We start from the raw sequence: 13,412 nt of genomic DNA on the forward strand, positions 1-13,412 counted from the left end.
TAACAGAAACCATAAAGCTCATCTACAGCCACACCACACTGGATATGCCCAATCTCATCTGATCTTGGAAGCTAAGCAGTGTTGGGCCTGGTTAGTACTTGGATGGGAGACCACCTGGTAATACAAGGTGCTGTAGATAATTTTATACTGCCAACACCGTTCTGTTGATGCATTCCATTTTAAAACGTATTCATTTATGAACCAGTAGTTAGAAGTAGAAAAGTTCTAACAGAAACCACAAAGTTCATCTACAGCCACACCACACTGGATACGCCCAATCTCATCTGATCTTGGAAGCTAAGCAGTGTTGGGCCTGGTTAGTACTTGGATGGGAGACCACCTGGGAATACAAGGTGCTGTAGATCATTTTATACTGCCAACACCGTTCTGTTGATGCATTCCATTTTCAAACGTATTCTTTTATGAACCAGTAGTTAGAAGTAGAAAAGTTCTAACAGAAACCACAAAGTTAATCTACAGCCACACCACACTGGATACGCCCAATCTCATCTGATCTTGGAAGCTAAGCAGTGTTGGGCCTGGTTAGTACTTGGATGGGAGACCACCTGGGAATACAAGGTGCTATAGATATTTTTATACTGCCAACACCGTTCTGTTGATGCATTCTATTTTCAAACGTATTCATTTATGAACCAGTAGTTAGAAGTAGAAAAGTTCTAACAGAAACCACAAAGCTCATCTACAGCCACAACACAGTGGATACGCCCAATCTCATCTGATCTTGGAAGCTAAGCAGTGTTGGGCCTGGTTAGTACTTGGATGGGAGACCACCTGGGAATACAAGGTGCTGTAGATATTTTATACTGCCAACACCGTTCTGTTGATGCATTCAATTTTCAAATGTATTCATTTATGAACCAGTAGTTAGAAGTAGAAAAGTTCAAACAGAAACCATAAAGCTCATCTACAGCCACACCACATTGGATACGCCCAATCTCATCTGATCTTGGAAGCTAAGCAGTGTTGGGCCTGGTTAGTACTTGGATGGGAGACCGCCTGGGAATACAAGGAGCTGTAGATAATTTTATACTGCCAACACCGTTCTGTTGATGCATTCCATTTTCAAACGAATTCATTTATGAACCAGTAGTTAGAACAGGCATTCCCAACCACGGTCCTCAAGGCACACTAACAGTGCAGGTTTTTGTGATATCCAGGCTTCAGCACAGGTGACTTAATTAGTAGCTAAATTATTTTGATTTAACCATCTGTGCTGCAGCCTTGATATCACTAAAACCTGCACTGTTGGTGTGCCTTGAGTACCGTGGTTGGGAATGCCTGAGTTAGAAGTAGAAAAGTTCTAACAGAAACCACAAAGCTCATCTACAGCCACACCACACTGGATACGCCCAATATCATCTGATCTTGGAAGCTAAGCAGTGTTGGGCCTGTTTAGTACTTGGATGGGAGACCACCTGGGAATACAAGGTGCTGTAGATATTTTTATACTGCCAACACCGTTCTGTTGATGCATTCCATTTTAAAACGTATTCATTTATGAACCAGTTGTTAGAAGTAGAAAAGTTCTAACAGAAACCAGAAAGTTCATCTACAGCAACACCACACTGGATACGCCCAATCTCATCTGATCTTGGAAGCTAAGCAGTGTTGGGTCTGGTTAGTACTTGGATGGGAGACCACCTGGGAATACAAGGTGCTGTAGATATTTTTATACTGCCAACACCGTTCTGTTGATGCATTCCATTTTCAAACGTATTCATTTATGAACCAGTAGTTAGAAGTAGAAAAGTTCTAACAGAAACTACAAAGCTCATCTACAGCCACACCATACTGGATATGCCCAATCTCATCTGATCTTGGAAGCTAAGCAGTGTTGGGCCTGGTTAGTACTTGGATGGGAGACCACCTGGGAATACAAGGTGCTGTAGATATTTTTATACTGCCAACACCGTTCTGTTGATGCATTCAATTTTCAAATGTATTCATTTATGAACCAGAAGTTAGAAGTAGAAAAGTTCAAACAGAAACCATAAAGCTCATCTACAGCCACACCACACTGGATACGCCCAATCTCATCTGATCTTGGAAGCTAAGCAGTGTTGGGCCTGGTTAGTACTTGGATGGGAGACCACCTGGGAATACAAGGTGCTGTAGATAATTTTATACTGCCAACACCGTTCTGTTGATGCATTCCATTTTAAAACGTATTCATTTATGAACCAGTAGTTAGAAGTAGAAAAGTTCTAACAGAAACCAAAAAGTTCATCTACAGCCACACCACACTGGATACGTCTAATCTCATCTGATCTTGGAAGCTAAGCAGTGTTGGGCCTGGTTAGTACTTGGATGGGAGACCACCTGGGAATACAAGGTGCTGTAGATATTTTTATACTGCCAACACCGTTCTGTTGATGCATTCCATTTTCAAACGAATTCATTTATGAACCAGTAGTTAGAAGTAGAAAAGTTCTAACAAAAACCACAAAGCTCATCTACAGCCACACCACACTGGATACGCCCAATCTCATCTGATCTTGGAAGCTAAGCAGTGTTGGGCCTGGTTAGTACTTGGATGGGAGACCACCTGGGAATACAAGGTGCTGTAGATATTTTATACTGCCAACACCGTTCTGTTGATGCATTCAATTTTCAAATGTATTCATTTATGAACCAGTAGTTAGAAGTAGAAAAGTTCAAACAGAAACCATAAAGCTCATCTACAGCCACACCACACTGGATACGCCCAATCTCATCTGATCTTGGAAGCTAAGCAGTGTTGGGCCTTGTTAGTACTTGGATGGGAGACCGCCTGGGAATACAAGGTGCTGTAGATAATTTTATACTGCCAACACCGTTCTGTTGATGCATTCCATTTTCAAACGAATTCATTTATGAACCAGTAGTTAGAACAGGCATTCCCAACCACGGTCCTCAAGGCACACTAACAGTGCAGGTTTTTGTGATATCCAGGCTTCAGCACAGGTGACTTAATTAGTAGCTAAATTATTTTGATTTAACCATCTGTGCTGCAGCCTTGATATCACTAAAACCTGCACTGTTGGTGTGCCTTGAGTACCGTGGTTGGGAATGCCTGAGTTAGAAGTAGAAAAGTTCTAACAGAAACCACAAAGCTCATCTACAGCCACACCACACTGGATACGCCCAATCTCATCTGATCTTGGAAGCTAAGCAGTGTTGGGCCTGTTTAGTACTTGGATGGGAGACCACCTGGGAATACAAGGTGCTGTAGATATTTTTATACTGCCAACACCGTTCTGTTGATGCATTCCATTTTAAAACGTATTCATTTATGAACCAGTTGTTAGAAGTAGAAAAGTTCTAACAGAAACCAGAAAGTTCATCTACAGCAACACCACACTGGATACGCCCAATCTCATCTGATCTTGGAAGCTAAGCAGTGTTGGGCCTGGTTAGTACTTGGATGGGAGACCACCTGGGAATACAAGGTGCTGTAGATATTTTTATACTGCCAACACCGTTCTGTTGATGCATTCTATTTTCAAACGTATTCATTTATGAACCAGTAGTTAGAAATAGAAAAGTTCTAACAGAAACCACAAAGCTCATCTACAGCCACAACACAGTGGATACGCCCAATCTCATCTGATCTTGGAAGCTAAGCAGTGTTGGGCCTGGTTAGTACTTGGATGGGAGACCACCTGGGAATACAAGGTGCTGTAGATATTTTTATACTGCCAACACCGTTCTGTTGATGCATTCTATTTTCAAACGTATTCATTTATGAACCAGTAGTTAGAAGTAGAAAAGTTCTAACAGAAACCACAAAGCTCATCTACAGCCACAACACAGTGGATACGCCCAATCTCATCTGATCTTGGAAGCTAAGCAGTGTTGGGCCTGGTTAGTACTTGGATGGGAGACCGCCTGGGAATACAAGGTGCTGTAGATAATTTTATACTGCCAACACCGTTCTGTTGATGCATTCCATTTTCAAACGAATTCATTTATGAACCAGTAGTTAGAACAGGCATTCCCAACCACGGTCCTCAAGGCACACTAACAGTGCAGGTTTTTGTGATATCCAGGCTTCAGCACAGGTGACTTAATTAGTAGCTAAATTATTTTGATTTAACCATCTGTGCTGCAGCCTTGATATCACTAAAACCTGCACTGTTGGTGTGCCTTGAGTACCGTGGTTGGGAATGCCTGAGTTAGAAGTAGAAAAGTTCTAACAGAAACCACAAAGCTCATCTACAGCCACACCACACTGGATACGCCCAATCTCATCTGATCTTGGAAGCTAAGCAGTGTTGGGCCTGTTTAGTACTTGGATGGGAGACCACCTGGGAATACAAGGTGCTGTAGATATTTTTATACTGCCAACACCGTTCTGTTGATGCATTCCATTTTAAAACGTATTCATTTATGAACCAGTTGTTAGAAGTAGAAAAGTTCTAACAGAAACCAGAAAGTTCATCTACAGCAACACCACACTGGATACGCCCAATCTCATCTGATCTTGGAAGCTAAGCAGTGCTGGGCCTGGTTAGTACTTGGATGGGAGACCACCTGGGAATACAAGGTGCTGTAGATATTTTTATACTGCCAACACCGTTCTGTTGATGCATTCTATTTTCAAACGTATTCATTTATGAACCAGTAGTTAGAAGTAGAAAAGTTCTAACAGAAACCACAAAGCTCATCTACAGCCACAACACAGTGGATACGCCCAATCTCATCTGATCTTGGAAGCTAAGCAGTGTTGGGCCTGGTTAGTACTTGGATGGGAGACCACCTGGGAATACAAGGTGCTGTAGATATTTTTATACTGCCAACACCGTTCTGTTGATGCATTCTATTTTCAAACGTATTCATTTATGAACCAGTAGTTAGAAGTAGAAAAGTTCTAACAGAAACCACAAAGCTCATCTACAGCCACAACACAGTGGATACGCCCAATCTCATCTGATCTTGGAAGCTAAGCAGTGTTGGGCCTGGTTAGTACTTGGATGGGAGACCACCTGGGAATACAAGGTGCTGTAGATATTTTATACTGCCAACACAGTTCTGTTGATGCATTCAATTTTCAAATGTATTCATTTATGAACCAGTAGTTAGAAGTAGAAAAGTTCAAACAGAAACCATAAAGCTCATCTACAGCCACACCACATTGGATACGCCCAATCTCATCTGATCTTGGAAGCTAAGCAGTGTTGGGCCTGGTTAGTACTTGGATGGGAGACCGCCTGGGAATACAAGGTGCTGTAGACAATTTTATACTGCCAACACCGTTCTGTTGATGCATTCCATTTTCAAACGAATTCATTTATGAACCAGTAGTTAGAAGTAGAAAAGTTCTAACAGAAACCAAAAAGTTCATCTACAGCCACACCATACTGGATACGTCCAATCTCATCTGATCTTGAAAGCTAAGCAGTGTTGGGCCTGGTTAGTACTTGGATGGGAGACCACCTGGGAATACAAGGTGCTGTAGATATTTTTATACTGCCAACACCGTTCTGTTGATGCATTCCATTTTCAAACGAATTCATTTATGAACCAGTAGTTAGAAGTAGAAAAGTTCTAACAGAAACCACAAAGCTCATCTACAGCCACACCACACTGGATACGCCCAATCTCATCTGATCTTGGAAGCTAAGCAGTGTTGGGCCTGGTTAGTACTTGGATGGGAGACCACCTGGGAATACAAGGTGCTGTAGATATTTTTATACTGCCAACACCGTTCTGTTGATGCATTCCATTTTAAAACTTATTAATTTATGAACCAGTAGTTAGAAGTAGAAAAGTTCTAACAGAAACCACAAAGCTCATCCACAGCTACACCTTTCTGGATACGCCCAATCTCATCTGATCTTGGAAGCTAAGCAGTGTTGGGCCTGGTTAGTACTTGGATGGGAGACCACCTGGGAATACAAGGTGCTGTAGATATTTTTATACTGCCAACACCGTTCTGTTGATGCATTCCATTTTCAAACGTATTCATTTATGAACCAGTAGTTAGAAGTAGAAAAGTTCTAACAGAAACCACAAAGCTCATCTACAGCCACACCACACTGGATACGCCCAATCTCATCTGATCTTGGAAGCTAAGCAGTGTTGGGCCTGGTTAGTACTTGGATGGGAGACCACCTGGGAATACAAGGTGCTGTAGATATTTTTATACTGCCAACACCCTTCTGTTGATGCATTCCATTTTCAAACGTATTCATTTATGAACCAGTAGTTAGAAGTAGAAAAGTTCTAACAGAACACACGAAGCTCATCTACAGCCACACTACACTGGATACGCCCAATCTCATCTGATCTTGGAAGCTAAGCAGTGTAGGGCCTGGTTAGTACTTGGATGGGAGGCCACCTGGGAATACAAGGTGATGTAGATATTTTTATACTGCCAACACCCTTCTGTTGATGCATTCCATTTTCAAACGTATTCATTTATGAACCAGTAGTTAGAAGTAGAAAAGTTCTAACAGAAACCACAAAGCTCATCTACAGCCACACCACACTGGATACGCCCAATCTCATCTGATCTTGGAAGCTAAGCAGTGTTGGGCCTGGTTAGTACTTGGATGGGAGACCACCTGGGAATACAAGGTGCTGTAGATATTTTTATACTACCAACACCGTTCTGTTGATGCATTCCATTTTCAAACGTATTCATTTATGAAACAGTAGTTAGAAGTAGAAAAGTTCTAACAGAAACCATAAAGCTCATCTACAGCCACACCACACTGGATACGCCCAATCTCATCTGAGCTTGGAAGCTAAGCAGTGTTGGGCCTGGTTAGTACTTGGATGGGAGGCCACCTGGGAATACAAGGTGCTGTAGATATTTTTATACTACCAACACCGTTCTGTTGATGCATTCCATTTTCAAACGTATTCATTTATGAACCAGTAGTTAGAAGTAGAAAAGTACTAACAGAAACCACAAAGCTCTTCTACAGCCACACCACACTGGATATGCCCAATCTCATCTGATCTTGGAAGTTAAGCAGTGTTGGGCCTGGTTAGTACCTGGATGGGAGACCACCTGGGAATACAAGGTGCTGTAGATATTTTTATACTGCCAACACCATTCTGTTGATGCATTCCATTTTAAAACGTATTCATTAATGAACCAGTAGTTAGAAGTAGAAAAGTTCTAACAGAAACCAGAAAGTACATCTACAGCAACACCACACTGGATACGCCCAATCTCATCTGATCTTGGAAGCTAAGCAGTGTTGGGCCTGGTTAGTACTTGGATGGGAGACCACCTGGGAATACAAGGTGCTGTAGATATTTTTATACTGCCAACACCGTTCTGTTGATGCATTCAATTTTCAAATGTATTCATTTATGAACCAGTAGTTAGAAGTAGAAAAGTTCAAACAGAAACCACAAAGCTCATCTACAGCCACACCACACTGGATACGCCCAATCTCATCTGATCTTGGAAGCTAAGCAGTGTTGGGCCTGGTTAGTACTTGGATGGGAAACCACCTGGGAATACAAGGTGCTGTAGATATTTTTATACTGCCAACACCGTTCTGTTGATGCATTCCATTTTAAAACGTATTCATTTATGAACCAGTAGTTAGAAGTAGAAAAGTTCTAACAGAAAACAGAAAGTTCATCTACAGCAACACCACACTGGATACGCCCAATCTCATCTGATCTTGGAAGCTAAGCAGTGTTGGGCCTGGTTAGTACTTGGATGGGAGACCACCCGGTAATACAAGGTGCTGTAGATATTTTTATACTGAAAACACCGTTCTGTTGATGCATTCCATTTTTAAACGTATTCATTTATGAACCAGGAGTTAGAAGTAGAAAAGTTCTAACAGAAACCAAAAAGTTTATCTACAGCCACACCACACTGGATACGTCCAATCTCATCTGATGTTGGAAGCTAAGCAGTGTTGGGCCTGGTTAGTACTTGGATGGGAGACCACCTGGGAATACAAGGTGCTGTAGATATTTTTATACTGCCAACACCGTTCTGTTGATGGATTCCATTTTAAAACGTATTCATTTATGAACCAGTAGTTAGAAGTAGAAAAGTTCTAACAGAAACCACAAAGCTCATCTACAGCCACACCACACTGGATACGCCCAATCTCATCTGATCTTGGAAGCTAAGCAGTGTTGGGCCTGGTTAGTACTTGGATGGGAGACCACCTGGGAATACAAGGTGCTGTAGATATTTTTATACTGCCAACACCGTTCTGTTGATGCATTCAATTTTCAAATGTATTCATTTATGAACCAGTAGTTAGAAGTAGAAAAGTTCAAACAGAAACCACAAAGCTCATCTACAGCCACACCACACTGGATACGCCCAATCTCATCTGATCTTGGAAGCTAAGCAGTGTTGGGCCTGGTTAGTACTTGGATGGGAGACCACCTGGGAATACAAGGTGCTGTAGATATTTTTATACTGCCAACACCGTTCTGTTGATGCATTCAATTTTCAAATGTATTCATTTATGAACCAGTAGTTAGAAGTAGAAAAGTTCAAACAGAAACCACAAAGCTCATCTACAGCCACACCACACTGGATACGCCCAATCTCATCTGATCTTGGAAGCTAAGCAGTGTTGGGCCTGGTTAGTACTTGGATGGGAAACCACCAGGGAATACAAGGTGCTGTAGATATTTTTATACTGCCAACACCGTTCTGTTGATGCATTCCATTTTAAAACGTATTCATTTATGAACCAGTAGTTAGAAGTAGAAAAGTTCTAACAGAAAACAGAAAGTTCATCTAGAGCAACACCACATTGGATACGCCCAATCTCATCTGATCTTGAAAGCTAAGCAGTGTTGGGCCTGGTTAGTACTTGGATGGGAGACCACCTGGGAATACAAGGTGCTGTAGATATTGTTATACTGCCAACACTGTTCTGTTGATGCATTCAATTTTCAAATGTATTCATTTATGAACCAGTAGTTAGAAGTAGAAAAGTTCAAACAGAAACCATAAAACTCATCTACAGCCACACCACACTGGATACGCCTAATCTCATCTGATCTTGGAAGCTAAGCAGTGTTGGGCTTGGTTAGAACTTGGATGGGAGACCACCTGGGTATACAAGGTGCTGTAGATATTTTTATACTGCCAACACCGTTCTGATGATGCATTCCATTTTAAAACGTATTCATTTATGAACCAGTAGTTAGAAGTAGAAAAGTTCTAACAGAAACTACAAAGCTCATCTACAGCCACACCACACTGGATACGCCCAATCTCATCTGATCTTGGAAGCTAAGCAGTGTTGGGCCTGGTTAGTACTTGGATGGGAGACCACCTGGGAATACAAGGTGCTGTAGATATTTTTATACTGCCAACACCGTTCTGTTGATGCATTCCATTTTCAAACGTATTCTTTTATGAACCAGTAGTTAGAAGTAGAAAAGTTCTCACAGAAACCACAAAGTTCATCTACAGCCACACCACACTGCATACGCCCAATCTCATCTGATCTTGGAAGCTAAGCAGTGCTGGGCCTGGTTAGTACTTGGATGGGAGACCACCTGGGAATACAAGGTGCTGTAGATATTTTTATACTGCCAACACCGTTCTGTTGATGCATTCTATTTTCAAACGTATTCATTTATGAACCAGTAGTTAGAAGTAGAAAAGTTCTAACAGAAACCACAAAGCTCATCTACAGCCAAAACACAGTGGATACGCCCAATCTCATCTGATCTTGAAAGCTAAGCAGTGTTCGGCCTGGTTAGTATTTGGATGGGAGACCACCTGGGATTACAAGGTGCTGTAGATATTTTATACTGCCAACACCGTTCTGTTGATGCATTCAATTTTCAAATGTATTCATTTATGAACCAGTAGTTAGAAGTAGAAAAGTTCAAACAGAAACCATAAAGCTCATCTACAGCCACACCACACTGGATACGCCCAATCTCATCTGATCTTGGAAGCTAAGCAGTGTTGGGCCTGGTTAGTACTTGGATGGGAGACCGCCTGGGAATACAAGGTGCTGTAGATAATTTTATACTGCCAACACCGTTCTGTTGATGCATTCCATTTTAAAACGTATTAATTTATGAACCAGTAGTTAGAAGTAGAAAAGTTCTAACAGAAACCAAAAAGTTCATCTACAGCCACACCATACTGGATACGTCCAATCTCATCTGATCTTGAAAGCTAAGCAGTGTTGGGCCTGGTTAGTACTTGGATGGGAGACCACCTGGGAATACAAGGTGCTGTAGATATTTTTATACTGCCAACACCGTTCTGTTGATGCATTCCATTTTCAAACGAATTCATTTATGAACCAGTAGTTAGAAGTAGAAAAGTTCTAACAGAAACCACAAAGCTCATCTACAGCCACACCACACTGGATACGCCCAATCTCATCTGATCTTGGAAGCTAAGCAGTGTTGGGCCTGGTTAGTACTTGGATGGGAGACCACCTGGGAATACAAGGTGCTGTAGATATTTTTATACTGCCAACACCGTTCTGTTGATGCATTCCATTTTAAAACTTATTAATTTATGAACCAGTAGTTAGAAGTAGAAAAGTTCTAACAGAAACCACAAAGCTCATCCACAGCTACACCTTTCTGGATACGCCCAATCTCATCTGATCTTGGAAGCTAAGCAGTGTTGGGCCTGGTTAGTACTTGGATGGGAGACCACCTGGGAATACAAGGTGCTGTAGATATTTTTATACTGCCAACACCGTTCTGTTGATGCATTCCATTTTCAAACGTATTCATTTATGAACCAGTAGTTAGAAGTAGAAAAGTTCTAACAGAAACCACAAAGCTCATCTACAGCCACACCACACTGGATACGCCCAATCTCATCTGATCTTGGAAGCTAAGCAGTGTTGGGCCTGGTTAGTACTTGGATGGGAGACCACCTGGGAATACAAGGTGCTGTAGATATTTTTATACTGCCAACACCCTTCTGTTGATGCATTCCATTTTCAAACGTATTCATTTATGAACCAGTAGTTAGAAGTAGAAAAGTTCTAACAGAACACACGAAGCTCATCTACAGCCACACTACACTGGATACGCCCAATCTCATCTGATCTTGGAAGCTAAGCAGTGTAGGGCCTGGTTAGTACTTGGATGGGAGGCCACCTGGGAATACAAGGTGATGTAGATATTTTTATACTGCCAACACCCTTCTGTTGATGCATTCCATTTTCAAACGTATTCATTTATGAACCAGTAGTTAGAAGTAGAAAAGTTCTAACAGAAACCACAAAGCTCATCTACAGCCACACCACACTGGATACGCCCAATCTCATCTGATCTTGGAAGCTAAGCAGTGTTGGGCCTGGTTAGTACTTGGATGGGAGACCACCTGGGAATACAAGGTGCTGTAGATATTTTTATACTACCAACACCGTTCTGTTGATGCATTCCATTTTCAAACGTATTCATTTATGAAACAGTAGTTAGAAGTAGAAAAGTTCTAACAGAAACCATAAAGCTCATCTACAGCCACACCACACTGGATACGCCCAATCTCATCTGAGCTTGGAAGCTAAGCAGTGTTGGGCCTGGTTAGTACTTGGATGGGAGGCCACCTGGGAATACAAGGTGCTGTAGATATTTTTATACTACCAACACCGTTCTGTTGATGCATTCCATTTTCAAACGTATTCATTTATGAACCAGTAGTTAGAAGTAGAAAAGTACTAACAGAAACCACAAAGCTCTTCTACAGCCACACCACACTGGATATGCCCAATCTCATCTGATCTTGGAAGTTAAGCAGTGTTGGGCCTGGTTAGTACCTGGATGGGAGACCACCTGGGAATACAAGGTGCTGTAGATATTTTTATACTGCCAACACCATTCTGTTGATGCATTCCATTTTAAAACGTATTCATTAATGAACCAGTAGTTAGAAGTAGAAAAGTTCTAACAGAAACCAGAAAGTACATCTACAGCAACACCACACTGGATACGCCCAATCTCATCTGATCTTGGAAGCTAAGCAGTGTTGGGCCTGGTTAGTACTTGGTTGGGAGACCACCTGGGAATACAAGGTGCTGTAGATATTTTTATACTGCCAACACCGTTCTGTTGATGCATTCAATTTTCAAATGTATTCATTTATGAACCAGTAGTTAGAAGTAGAAAAGTTCAAACAGAAACCACAAAGCTCATCTACAGCCACACCACACTGGATACGCCCAATCTCATCTGATCTTGGAAGCTAAGCAGTGTTGGGCCTGGTTAGTACTTGGATGGGAAACCACCTGGGAATACAAGGTGCTGTAGATATTTTTATACTGCCAACACCGTTCTGTTGATGCATTCCATTTTAAAACGTATTCATTTATGAACCAGTAGTTAGAAGTAGAAAAGTTCTAACAGAAAACAGAAAGTTCATCTACAGCAACACCACACTGGATACGCCCAATCTCATCTGATCTTGGAAGCTAAGCAGTGTTGGGCCTGGTTAGTACTTGGATGGGAGACCACCCGGTAATACAAGGTGCTGTAGATATTTTTATACTGAAAACACCGTTCTGTTGATGCATTCCATTTTTAAACATATTCATTTATGAACCAGGAGTTAGAAGTAGAAAAGTTCTAACAGAAACCAAAAAGTTTATCTACAGCCACACCACACTGGATACGTCCAATCTCATCTGATGTTGGAAGCTAAGCAGTGTTGGGCCTGGTTAGTACTTGGATGGGAGACCACCTGGGAATACAAGGTGCTGTAGATATTTTTATACTGCCAACACCGTTCTGTTGATGGATTCCATTTTAAAACGTATTCATTTATGAACCAGTAGTTAGAAGTAGAAAAGTTCTAACAGAAACCACAAAGCTCATCTACAGCCACACCACACTGGATACGCCCAATCTCATCTGATCTTGGAAGCTAAGCAGTGTTGGGCCTGGTTAGTACTTGGATGGGAGACCACCTGGGAATACAAGGTGCTGTAGATATTTTTATACTGCCAACACCGTTCTGTTGATGCATTCAATTTTCAAATGTATTCATTTATGAACCAGTAGTTAGAAGTAGAAAAGTTCAAACAGAAACCACAAAGCTCATCTACAGCCACACCACACTGGATACGCCCAATCTCATCTGATCTTGGAAGCTAAGCAGTGTTGGGCCTGGTTAGTACTTGGATGGGAGACCACCTGGGAATACAAGGTGCTGTAGATATTTTTATACTGCCAACACCGTTCTGTTGATGCATTCAATTTTCAAATGTATTCATTTATGAACCAGTAGTTAGAAGTAGAAAAGTTCAAACAGAAACCACAAAGCTCATCTACAGCCACACCACACTGGATACGCCCAATCTCATCTGATCTTGGAAGCTAAGCAGTGTTGGGCCTGGTTAGTACTTGGATGGGAAACCACCAGGGAATACAAGGTGCTGTAGATATTTTTATACTGCCAACACCGTTCTGTTGATGCATTCCATTTT

The 13,412-nt window shown here is 41.6% G+C and overlaps 43 non-coding genes and 14 pseudogenes across 43 annotated transcripts; all 57 read left to right on the forward strand.

The window, feature by feature from the left end:
* The first annotated feature begins 20 nt into the window (after positions 1–20).
* On the forward strand, positions 21–139 carry LOC134884477 (5S ribosomal RNA). Its single transcript, XR_010168623.1, has one exon. It is a non-coding gene; the product is annotated as a 5S ribosomal RNA (ribosomal RNA).
* Positions 140–246: 107 nt separating this feature from the next.
* On the forward strand, positions 247–365 carry LOC134894640 (5S ribosomal RNA). The gene has a single exon (XR_010171809.1). It is a non-coding gene; the product is annotated as a 5S ribosomal RNA (ribosomal RNA).
* Positions 366–472: 107 nt separating this feature from the next.
* LOC135063333 (5S ribosomal RNA) lies at positions 473–591 on the forward strand. The gene has a single exon (XR_010249667.1). It is a non-coding gene; the product is annotated as a 5S ribosomal RNA (ribosomal RNA).
* Positions 592–698: 107 nt separating this feature from the next.
* On the forward strand, positions 699–817 carry LOC134887957 (5S ribosomal RNA; annotated as a pseudogene).
* Positions 818–923: 106 nt separating this feature from the next.
* On the forward strand, positions 924–1,042 carry LOC135066072 (5S ribosomal RNA). The gene has a single exon (XR_010252331.1). It is a non-coding gene; the product is annotated as a 5S ribosomal RNA (ribosomal RNA).
* A 300-nt stretch (positions 1,043–1,342) lies between these two features.
* LOC135070500 (5S ribosomal RNA) lies at positions 1,343–1,461 on the forward strand. Its single transcript, XR_010256663.1, has one exon. It is a non-coding gene; the product is annotated as a 5S ribosomal RNA (ribosomal RNA).
* Positions 1,462–1,568: 107 nt separating this feature from the next.
* LOC135067368 (5S ribosomal RNA) lies at positions 1,569–1,687 on the forward strand. The gene has a single exon (XR_010253585.1). It is a non-coding gene; the product is annotated as a 5S ribosomal RNA (ribosomal RNA).
* A 107-nt stretch (positions 1,688–1,794) lies between these two features.
* On the forward strand, positions 1,795–1,913 carry LOC135064236 (5S ribosomal RNA). Its single transcript, XR_010250547.1, has one exon. It is a non-coding gene; the product is annotated as a 5S ribosomal RNA (ribosomal RNA).
* Positions 1,914–2,020: 107 nt separating this feature from the next.
* On the forward strand, positions 2,021–2,139 carry LOC134900509 (5S ribosomal RNA). The gene has a single exon (XR_010174017.1). It is a non-coding gene; the product is annotated as a 5S ribosomal RNA (ribosomal RNA).
* Positions 2,140–2,246: 107 nt separating this feature from the next.
* On the forward strand, positions 2,247–2,365 carry LOC135068059 (5S ribosomal RNA). The gene has a single exon (XR_010254267.1). It is a non-coding gene; the product is annotated as a 5S ribosomal RNA (ribosomal RNA).
* A 107-nt stretch (positions 2,366–2,472) lies between these two features.
* LOC134900510 (5S ribosomal RNA) lies at positions 2,473–2,591 on the forward strand. The gene has a single exon (XR_010174018.1). It is a non-coding gene; the product is annotated as a 5S ribosomal RNA (ribosomal RNA).
* Positions 2,592–2,697: 106 nt separating this feature from the next.
* LOC134888214 (5S ribosomal RNA) lies at positions 2,698–2,816 on the forward strand. The gene has a single exon (XR_010171116.1). It is a non-coding gene; the product is annotated as a 5S ribosomal RNA (ribosomal RNA).
* Positions 2,817–3,116: 300 nt separating this feature from the next.
* Positions 3,117–3,235, forward strand: LOC134901142 (5S ribosomal RNA). The gene has a single exon (XR_010174635.1). It is a non-coding gene; the product is annotated as a 5S ribosomal RNA (ribosomal RNA).
* Positions 3,236–3,342: 107 nt separating this feature from the next.
* On the forward strand, positions 3,343–3,461 carry LOC135060106 (5S ribosomal RNA). The gene has a single exon (XR_010246497.1). It is a non-coding gene; the product is annotated as a 5S ribosomal RNA (ribosomal RNA).
* Positions 3,462–3,568: 107 nt separating this feature from the next.
* Positions 3,569–3,687, forward strand: LOC134887959 (5S ribosomal RNA; annotated as a pseudogene).
* Positions 3,688–3,794: 107 nt separating this feature from the next.
* On the forward strand, positions 3,795–3,913 carry LOC134888365 (5S ribosomal RNA; annotated as a pseudogene).
* A 300-nt stretch (positions 3,914–4,213) lies between these two features.
* Positions 4,214–4,332, forward strand: LOC134901143 (5S ribosomal RNA). Its single transcript, XR_010174637.1, has one exon. It is a non-coding gene; the product is annotated as a 5S ribosomal RNA (ribosomal RNA).
* A 107-nt stretch (positions 4,333–4,439) lies between these two features.
* LOC135061788 (5S ribosomal RNA) lies at positions 4,440–4,558 on the forward strand. The gene has a single exon (XR_010248158.1). It is a non-coding gene; the product is annotated as a 5S ribosomal RNA (ribosomal RNA).
* A 107-nt stretch (positions 4,559–4,665) lies between these two features.
* Positions 4,666–4,784, forward strand: LOC134887960 (5S ribosomal RNA; annotated as a pseudogene).
* A 107-nt stretch (positions 4,785–4,891) lies between these two features.
* On the forward strand, positions 4,892–5,010 carry LOC134887961 (5S ribosomal RNA; annotated as a pseudogene).
* A 106-nt stretch (positions 5,011–5,116) lies between these two features.
* LOC135064276 (5S ribosomal RNA) lies at positions 5,117–5,235 on the forward strand. Its single transcript, XR_010250586.1, has one exon. It is a non-coding gene; the product is annotated as a 5S ribosomal RNA (ribosomal RNA).
* A 107-nt stretch (positions 5,236–5,342) lies between these two features.
* On the forward strand, positions 5,343–5,461 carry LOC134886056 (5S ribosomal RNA). Its single transcript, XR_010170153.1, has one exon. It is a non-coding gene; the product is annotated as a 5S ribosomal RNA (ribosomal RNA).
* Positions 5,462–5,568: 107 nt separating this feature from the next.
* LOC134900511 (5S ribosomal RNA) lies at positions 5,569–5,687 on the forward strand. Its single transcript, XR_010174019.1, has one exon. It is a non-coding gene; the product is annotated as a 5S ribosomal RNA (ribosomal RNA).
* Positions 5,688–5,794: 107 nt separating this feature from the next.
* Positions 5,795–5,913, forward strand: LOC134888991 (5S ribosomal RNA; annotated as a pseudogene).
* Positions 5,914–6,020: 107 nt separating this feature from the next.
* LOC134900512 (5S ribosomal RNA) lies at positions 6,021–6,139 on the forward strand. The gene has a single exon (XR_010174020.1). It is a non-coding gene; the product is annotated as a 5S ribosomal RNA (ribosomal RNA).
* A 107-nt stretch (positions 6,140–6,246) lies between these two features.
* LOC134888230 (5S ribosomal RNA) lies at positions 6,247–6,365 on the forward strand (annotated as a pseudogene).
* A 107-nt stretch (positions 6,366–6,472) lies between these two features.
* LOC134900513 (5S ribosomal RNA) lies at positions 6,473–6,591 on the forward strand. The gene has a single exon (XR_010174021.1). It is a non-coding gene; the product is annotated as a 5S ribosomal RNA (ribosomal RNA).
* A 107-nt stretch (positions 6,592–6,698) lies between these two features.
* LOC135064291 (5S ribosomal RNA) lies at positions 6,699–6,817 on the forward strand. Its single transcript, XR_010250601.1, has one exon. It is a non-coding gene; the product is annotated as a 5S ribosomal RNA (ribosomal RNA).
* Positions 6,818–6,924: 107 nt separating this feature from the next.
* Positions 6,925–7,043, forward strand: LOC135062925 (5S ribosomal RNA). The gene has a single exon (XR_010249268.1). It is a non-coding gene; the product is annotated as a 5S ribosomal RNA (ribosomal RNA).
* A 107-nt stretch (positions 7,044–7,150) lies between these two features.
* On the forward strand, positions 7,151–7,269 carry LOC135060107 (5S ribosomal RNA). Its single transcript, XR_010246498.1, has one exon. It is a non-coding gene; the product is annotated as a 5S ribosomal RNA (ribosomal RNA).
* Positions 7,270–7,376: 107 nt separating this feature from the next.
* Positions 7,377–7,495, forward strand: LOC135058807 (5S ribosomal RNA). Its single transcript, XR_010245230.1, has one exon. It is a non-coding gene; the product is annotated as a 5S ribosomal RNA (ribosomal RNA).
* Positions 7,496–7,602: 107 nt separating this feature from the next.
* On the forward strand, positions 7,603–7,721 carry LOC134887263 (5S ribosomal RNA; annotated as a pseudogene).
* A 107-nt stretch (positions 7,722–7,828) lies between these two features.
* On the forward strand, positions 7,829–7,947 carry LOC134886333 (5S ribosomal RNA). The gene has a single exon (XR_010170419.1). It is a non-coding gene; the product is annotated as a 5S ribosomal RNA (ribosomal RNA).
* A 107-nt stretch (positions 7,948–8,054) lies between these two features.
* LOC134900515 (5S ribosomal RNA) lies at positions 8,055–8,173 on the forward strand. Its single transcript, XR_010174023.1, has one exon. It is a non-coding gene; the product is annotated as a 5S ribosomal RNA (ribosomal RNA).
* A 107-nt stretch (positions 8,174–8,280) lies between these two features.
* On the forward strand, positions 8,281–8,399 carry LOC134900516 (5S ribosomal RNA). The gene has a single exon (XR_010174024.1). It is a non-coding gene; the product is annotated as a 5S ribosomal RNA (ribosomal RNA).
* Positions 8,400–8,506: 107 nt separating this feature from the next.
* LOC135064092 (5S ribosomal RNA) lies at positions 8,507–8,625 on the forward strand. Its single transcript, XR_010250407.1, has one exon. It is a non-coding gene; the product is annotated as a 5S ribosomal RNA (ribosomal RNA).
* A 107-nt stretch (positions 8,626–8,732) lies between these two features.
* On the forward strand, positions 8,733–8,851 carry LOC134888943 (5S ribosomal RNA; annotated as a pseudogene).
* A 107-nt stretch (positions 8,852–8,958) lies between these two features.
* Positions 8,959–9,077, forward strand: LOC134893200 (5S ribosomal RNA; annotated as a pseudogene).
* Positions 9,078–9,184: 107 nt separating this feature from the next.
* LOC134900517 (5S ribosomal RNA) lies at positions 9,185–9,303 on the forward strand. The gene has a single exon (XR_010174025.1). It is a non-coding gene; the product is annotated as a 5S ribosomal RNA (ribosomal RNA).
* Positions 9,304–9,410: 107 nt separating this feature from the next.
* LOC135060311 (5S ribosomal RNA) lies at positions 9,411–9,529 on the forward strand. The gene has a single exon (XR_010246701.1). It is a non-coding gene; the product is annotated as a 5S ribosomal RNA (ribosomal RNA).
* A 107-nt stretch (positions 9,530–9,636) lies between these two features.
* On the forward strand, positions 9,637–9,755 carry LOC134897873 (5S ribosomal RNA; annotated as a pseudogene).
* A 106-nt stretch (positions 9,756–9,861) lies between these two features.
* Positions 9,862–9,980, forward strand: LOC134900951 (5S ribosomal RNA). Its single transcript, XR_010174452.1, has one exon. It is a non-coding gene; the product is annotated as a 5S ribosomal RNA (ribosomal RNA).
* A 107-nt stretch (positions 9,981–10,087) lies between these two features.
* Positions 10,088–10,206, forward strand: LOC134886058 (5S ribosomal RNA). Its single transcript, XR_010170155.1, has one exon. It is a non-coding gene; the product is annotated as a 5S ribosomal RNA (ribosomal RNA).
* Positions 10,207–10,313: 107 nt separating this feature from the next.
* Positions 10,314–10,432, forward strand: LOC134900518 (5S ribosomal RNA). The gene has a single exon (XR_010174026.1). It is a non-coding gene; the product is annotated as a 5S ribosomal RNA (ribosomal RNA).
* Positions 10,433–10,539: 107 nt separating this feature from the next.
* On the forward strand, positions 10,540–10,658 carry LOC134888992 (5S ribosomal RNA; annotated as a pseudogene).
* A 107-nt stretch (positions 10,659–10,765) lies between these two features.
* On the forward strand, positions 10,766–10,884 carry LOC134900519 (5S ribosomal RNA). Its single transcript, XR_010174027.1, has one exon. It is a non-coding gene; the product is annotated as a 5S ribosomal RNA (ribosomal RNA).
* A 107-nt stretch (positions 10,885–10,991) lies between these two features.
* Positions 10,992–11,110, forward strand: LOC134888232 (5S ribosomal RNA; annotated as a pseudogene).
* Positions 11,111–11,217: 107 nt separating this feature from the next.
* Positions 11,218–11,336, forward strand: LOC134900520 (5S ribosomal RNA). The gene has a single exon (XR_010174028.1). It is a non-coding gene; the product is annotated as a 5S ribosomal RNA (ribosomal RNA).
* Positions 11,337–11,443: 107 nt separating this feature from the next.
* Positions 11,444–11,562, forward strand: LOC135064292 (5S ribosomal RNA). Its single transcript, XR_010250602.1, has one exon. It is a non-coding gene; the product is annotated as a 5S ribosomal RNA (ribosomal RNA).
* A 107-nt stretch (positions 11,563–11,669) lies between these two features.
* On the forward strand, positions 11,670–11,788 carry LOC135062927 (5S ribosomal RNA). Its single transcript, XR_010249270.1, has one exon. It is a non-coding gene; the product is annotated as a 5S ribosomal RNA (ribosomal RNA).
* Positions 11,789–11,895: 107 nt separating this feature from the next.
* LOC135063336 (5S ribosomal RNA) lies at positions 11,896–12,014 on the forward strand. Its single transcript, XR_010249670.1, has one exon. It is a non-coding gene; the product is annotated as a 5S ribosomal RNA (ribosomal RNA).
* Positions 12,015–12,121: 107 nt separating this feature from the next.
* LOC135058808 (5S ribosomal RNA) lies at positions 12,122–12,240 on the forward strand. The gene has a single exon (XR_010245231.1). It is a non-coding gene; the product is annotated as a 5S ribosomal RNA (ribosomal RNA).
* A 107-nt stretch (positions 12,241–12,347) lies between these two features.
* Positions 12,348–12,466, forward strand: LOC134887264 (5S ribosomal RNA; annotated as a pseudogene).
* A 107-nt stretch (positions 12,467–12,573) lies between these two features.
* On the forward strand, positions 12,574–12,692 carry LOC134886334 (5S ribosomal RNA). Its single transcript, XR_010170420.1, has one exon. It is a non-coding gene; the product is annotated as a 5S ribosomal RNA (ribosomal RNA).
* A 107-nt stretch (positions 12,693–12,799) lies between these two features.
* Positions 12,800–12,918, forward strand: LOC134900521 (5S ribosomal RNA). The gene has a single exon (XR_010174029.1). It is a non-coding gene; the product is annotated as a 5S ribosomal RNA (ribosomal RNA).
* Positions 12,919–13,025: 107 nt separating this feature from the next.
* LOC134900522 (5S ribosomal RNA) lies at positions 13,026–13,144 on the forward strand. The gene has a single exon (XR_010174030.1). It is a non-coding gene; the product is annotated as a 5S ribosomal RNA (ribosomal RNA).
* A 107-nt stretch (positions 13,145–13,251) lies between these two features.
* On the forward strand, positions 13,252–13,370 carry LOC135064093 (5S ribosomal RNA). The gene has a single exon (XR_010250408.1). It is a non-coding gene; the product is annotated as a 5S ribosomal RNA (ribosomal RNA).
* Positions 13,371–13,412: the final 42 nt, after the last annotated feature.

Source organism: Pseudophryne corroboree, chromosome 3, assembly GCF_028390025.1.
Source record: "Pseudophryne corroboree isolate aPseCor3 chromosome 3, aPseCor3.hap2, whole genome shotgun sequence".
NCBI classification, from domain to species: domain Eukaryota; kingdom Metazoa; phylum Chordata; class Amphibia; order Anura; family Myobatrachidae; genus Pseudophryne; species Pseudophryne corroboree.